At 34.5% G+C, this 6,001-nt stretch overlaps 1 long non-coding RNA gene across 1 annotated transcript; it reads right to left on the bottom strand.

Annotated features, from left to right (window-relative positions):
- Window positions 1–4,015: 4,015 nt before the first annotated feature.
- LOC141658801 (uncharacterized) lies at window positions 4,016–4,656 on the bottom strand. Its single transcript, XR_012549437.1, has 3 exons — window positions 4,558–4,656; window positions 4,341–4,462; window positions 4,016–4,231 (listed from the first exon to the last, which is right to left on the bottom strand). It is a non-coding gene; the product is annotated as an uncharacterized LOC141658801 (long non-coding RNA).
- Between the last annotated feature and the right edge of the window lie 1,345 nt (window positions 4,657–6,001).

Raw genomic sequence — 6,001 nt, 5'->3', positions numbered from 1 at the left:
CATTAGCACCCTACTCTTGAACAGGTGTTGGTTTAGGTAAGCTTAAATTGAAATTAATTTGGTTTTGATATTTTATTTTATTTCAGAAGTTTACTTCCAGTAATCAATTAGTTAATTTCTAATCCCTGATTTTTTTCCCCTATTGTGTACTGTATTAGTTTTGGTCGAGATAGCGGAGAACTCTGAAACGCTGATGATGTCACTGATGGTTAAAATTGAGGACTCTTGGAAAGAGGAGTATTCCATGCCTAAGGTAACAACTCAAATACCATAAATGTTTCTCGATATCGTCCATTTTCTATAACATTATAATTTGACAAATTTTCTTTTAAATTTATTGCAGCAGGTTACTGGAATGCAGGGGGTGGAACCAGGGAAGGGTAAAACTTATATGCAGGGTACTAAATTCAAGTAGAAGCGCAAAAAACAGATTCAATGGCGGGTTGGCAATATATCAACGTAATACCATCTCGAAAATACATCAACACTATAACAACACAAGCCAAAACAGCCACACAAACGGGTCTACGGAAGTGTACAAAGTGAATACCTACAAGGAGCAGTAACGCAGCTAGTTTCCGCGTAGTACCGTTTGCCAACCTGCAGCGACCGCATATAACGCAGGGTCAAATCGAGACGTTGAAAGCGGAGTGAGAATAAAACAAAAGGAAAACATGTATTACGTCTAAAATTTTCCTAGAAATACATTAGATAAGTCGAGAATTTAATCATAAAAGTAGAGAATAGCTAAAAGAAGGGAAGCCAAACGAGGAGAAATTGGGAAATGAAATAGACCCACAAATTTAATCATATAATAGGATGTTAACGGCTTAGGAAGACAAACGGTGACAGTAAAGCGTTATTAATTTTACAATTACTGAAGAAATTAAAGCGGAAAATGAAAGGACGGGGCAATGAAACAGTAACTAACCAACAGAAAGAAAACGTATGAAATGATGGGGCAATGAAAAAGTACCTCACAAATGGTTAGAAACCGTATCCACCAACGTCTAAATGGGCGACCATTTGAGGAGCGACGACAAACGCAGATAACGGACCATTTGGGGATTCTGGCAGCCGTGTGAGGGTCTGACGACCGGCTGGCGCTATACGGTACAACCGGCCGGCGCTATACGGTACAATTGAACGGCATAATACAGATACAACTTGGTGGGAAGCTGGAGTAACTCGTCGGTAGGAGAGGGCGACCAACGGCGGTGATCGGAATACGCGTCTGTCAGTTTTTTTCCGGTTTCGGGGAGGAAGGCCATAGCAGTACGGGTTGGATGTGGTGTTTGATTGCAGAGAGAGTAATGAAATTGATATTTGTTGATGTGTTGGCAATTTTTATGTAGCTGTGTCATTTGTGAATCTAACGTGGTAATGAGTTAATCAGACGTGGCTTTTTACATTCACGCGTGGCTTTGTTGACGTGGACTTTATGAGCCATTTTAGTTTAGGCTTTTAATAGTATTTTATAGATACCACAAAATAAATCAAAAATTAAATTAAAATATGGGAATTTATGGTTGTGTAATGACTATAAAACCTACAATACCTATAATAGTTTCTAATCACTTTATTTATTTAAAATATGCCCATTTGTCATGAGTTTCTAAGTTGTGGATTGTATTTTATTATTTAATTTATTTATTTGATTATGTTGATTATATTGAGTATTATTGTCGAGTATTATTGTTGAGTGTTGTTGTTGTTGTTGTTGTTGTTGTTGTTGTTGTTGTTGTTGTTGTTGTTGTTGTTGTTGTTGTTGTTGTTGTTGCTGTGTCCAATAAAGTATATTTTAATTTGTTATGTTGTTGGTTTTATGAATCGTTTGCTTTATATTTGAATTCATGTTTTCCAATTGGTTTAATTTAAGTGACTTACATGTGACAATATTTTGACTCGTTTGTCGAGTTTTTGCCAGGTTGATGTTTTATCTTTTGGTCAACGTATTTTTTATATAACTTTAAAGCACCATGAAACGTATGTGAATGCTGATAAGGAAAACCATCACGTGGGTAATCTGAAGAGGGAAGAAATAAAAAAGGCACGAAACTGAGGTAAAATAAAAGGTAAAAAAACGTAAGATAGAAAATGATAAGTAATGGATGATTGTTGATCTCAAAATATAAGTCTTATAATATTTCTTTTAATTTGTTATTAAACGTATATTGTGGTATAATTTTACTAGTATACTTTCCTGATCAACTTATTTGAATTTCTATATTTGTATTCACGAGTATAATCATCTCTAACATATATTTTTCTTTTTCATTTTATATGAAGTATTATCAAGGCATGTAATAAAAGGAAGCGAAAGTGAACCTTCGGGTAAATATTAAATTGTATGATTTCTAAATTCTACTTCGTATGTTTTCAAGTTTATGTGTTTTTTTTTTGTCAAAACAGGAATAATACATAAAACTTACTCTCATAATTTCCTAAAAAAAAACTACTTTCATAATTAAGGGTAAATAAATATGTACAAATAATTGAATGAAAAATCTTTAAAATTTCACAATTTACTTTTTGAACCATCATGACGATAATTAATCATTTTAATTATGTTATTTCCTCTTCCAATTTAAGTTTCTCCAACTCCCACCTTTTGATTGTTTTTCTATCAAATTTACTTTACTTTTTTAAGTGGCTTATGATTTTTTAACCATTATAAGATGATCGTTGATCTCAAAATGGAGATCTTATAATATTTATTTCAATTTGTTATTAAGCGTATATTGTTGTGTAATTTTACTATTATGCTTTCCCGATCAAACTATTTGAATTTTTATTTTTGTATTCATGGTATAATCATCTCTAACATATATTTTTCTTTTTCATTTCATATGAATTATTATCAAGGCATGTACTAAAAGGAAGCGTACTAAAAGAAAGCGAAAGTGAACCTTCAGAAGCGAAAGTGAACCTTCAGATAAATATTAAATAGTATGGTTTCTAAATTCTAATCCGTATATTTTTAAGTTTATGTGTTTTTTTTTTCAAAACCGGAATAGATTATTTTATAGTCTTTAATACTATTTTTATTTCTATATAGGATCGTGGACATAAGTATATTAAATTCTTGAAATAGTAATAAGGAACTTAAAAAAATTTATGAACTTTTTGGAATTCGAATTTAGGGAATATAATTTTTTAGATTATTGAGAAATTGAAATGAAAATTTAATTCGTAATACATGGAGTAGATACCGACCATAGCGACCATACCGTTGAATCGTATCTAATATTTTTATATTGATATAATAAATGTTTTTCGGATGTAAATAATATTTGAAGCATGCACGTGGTGATAAGACTTCGAAGATATTTCTATGGAAGGGTTGATGGAGAGGTCTGGAAATAATTTGGAGATGACTATACTGAGGTATTGAGTTTACAACCTTATAAGGCCAAGGGCAAGGCCACTAAGGTCTTTGGTGTCGCAGCCGCCACACCAAAGGAGAAAAATTCGGTTAGAATTTTGTGATTTGCTACACCAAAATTTACTACTTTCACACTAATTATCTATACACTCTACCTTGACACTACTACAAAACTTGTGATGGACATCGGACTTTTCTCTATATGGACATCGGATACACAACCGATGTAGAGTTTGATCATGTCCATTGTGGATTAATGGACATCGGATTTTAAACCGATGTCCATTAAAATTTGCACATCGGATTTTTAGGAAAACCGATGTCTATTTGATCAATGGATATCGGATTTTTAGAAAAACCGATGTCTATTTGATCAATGGACATCGAATTTTTAGGAAAATCGATGTCTATTTGATCAATGGACATCAGTGTTTTGCAAAAATCCGATGTCTATAATTATTATTTTTTATAAAAAAAAAATATTCGCTGTTGCCCATATTAGTCGTACACATGATGACAATGCAAAATGATTCCATAACACTTTCTCATACATCTCTTCCGATGATAGAAGCTTCTGGCTACACAAGAACGTCTCCTCAAAAAAGGTTTTCAAATCTTCAGTATACGAATTCAACATTAGTCTTACCAACTGAAGATCAAGTTACAAAATTGTGAATCAATGATTCACAAAACCGCATAATAGGTAGGTACACATAAACATCGCTTGCATTGTTCAATCCTACCGTGAAAACACTTGATTCTTCTTATTAGCTTCTACAAAGTATCCTATTGTTCATCCAAGTCATCATCGTTTTTGTAAGACACAAGAGTGTCAACCTTGTGAATCTGCAACATAAAACAGCAACAAATGAAACGTTATCAGTCAGAACTAAAGCAAGTAATATTGGCATAAAAAGCTTCGAAACTACTGTAGTACTACTAGTCTATCCTTTACCTTGGTATCAAAAGAATGCAATTTCACCATTTGTGGATTGACAATCAACTTAGGATCACTCTCAATCCAAGTAAAGGGCGCCTCGACATCCTTGTCAGTATAGGCTAAAACATCAAATACACCTGTAACAAATCCAACATTATCAGTCAAATATCAGTGTTTCTTCCAATCTAAATCAACTGCAAACAACCAAATAAATTTGAGATTGATTGATTACATGGTTAATCAAGGCAAGGCAAATAAGTGATGCTGGAAGTAATCTGCCTCATAATTGCTTGTATTTCCCTCATTATTTCCTTGTCACTCTTTTCTTTTGAAACCCTAGAAAAATAATCAAGTCCCATTTTTAATTGAAAAATAATAATCAATCAACAAACATAGTTAATTTTAATTAACTGATTGTGAAAAGGATTTAATTTTTACCCTTTTTCAACCATTTCGGAATCGGTCTCAATGCTGAAATTCCATCTTTCAAGAACTTCATTAGTGGCTTTATTCATTATCACTAATACAACCCTCTGTAGTTTCCCAGATTCAAGCCATTCTACAGTCGAAACCGAACCTCACAAATTAAGAAAATCAAACCATTATGAATATAACAACCATTAAATTTAGAAGAAAAAAAAGAAGAAAAATTAACCCATACCTTCCGACCCTTCCTCGATAGCCAAACAAGGACAAAACTCACACAAACTGATTATCACTGTCATAGCAATACACATGGAACATATAAGAATCCAATTAACCAAAAATGTCAAAATAACATAGCCTATGCTAAATCGGATAGCACAAAACACAACTATATACGAAAAGCGAAACGAGAACGAAGGGAAAACGCACCGAGTAGCAGCGATAGACTGAGAGGGAGCTTCACCTCTTAGGGTTTTAGCTTTCAGCTTCTTTGACAATGCTTCCAATTGATCCAAATTCCTCTAAATTTAACTCAAACCATATCAGTAGTGAATCAATTATCAAATAAAACTCTAATTAAACGCAACAGCATTAAAATGCTCGGAAATTACAAACTTGTTAACAAAAGAAAATTATAAAAATGAAATTGAAAAGGGAGAAAACCTGGAGAGGAGGGGGCGAGCGGAAGGGGCGCTTGTTCGCAAAGCTTAGAAGAAGAGTGAAGAAGGTTAGTGAAAATGAGACGGCTACGGTGCAGGCGTGGTGGTAGGCCGGTGGTGCAGCCGTGCAGGCGTGGTCGGAGGCACCACAAAAGGAAAAGAGAAAAAGAGCACCAAAGGAAAAGAGGAAAGGAGAAGGAGAAGGGCGTGGTCGGAGGCAGGCCTCTTGCGGCAGGCTGGTGGTGCGAGGCCGGTGGTGGTGGTGGTGGTGACGGGCGATGTGGTGCGCGATTTTAGGTTTTGAGTGTGATTGAAATTGATTTGGGGGAAATGAAGGAGTATGCGATATTTTTTCAGAATAAAGAAGCATGTGACGGTCTATCCGTCACAAGTCCGTCACAAATCCCTATATGTGACGGATAGTCCGTCACAAAACCGAGTTTTTATATTCCTTTATGTGACTGATTGTCCGTCACAAAAGGAATTATGTGAGGGTTTTAGGGGCTAGAGTAAGAGTGAGAGTGAGGGAGAGGGATTTGGGGAAGAATGTATGTGGTCGAAATTATAAGTGATGGCGGTGAGGCAAATATT

The sequence above is a fragment of the Silene latifolia genome, chromosome 6, assembly GCF_048544455.1.
Source record: "Silene latifolia isolate original U9 population chromosome 6, ASM4854445v1, whole genome shotgun sequence".
Lineage (NCBI taxonomy): Eukaryota > Viridiplantae > Streptophyta > Magnoliopsida > Caryophyllales > Caryophyllaceae > Silene > Silene latifolia.
Note: the sequence above shows the minus strand (reverse complement) of the source record. Positions and strands in the feature narration are given on the sequence as shown.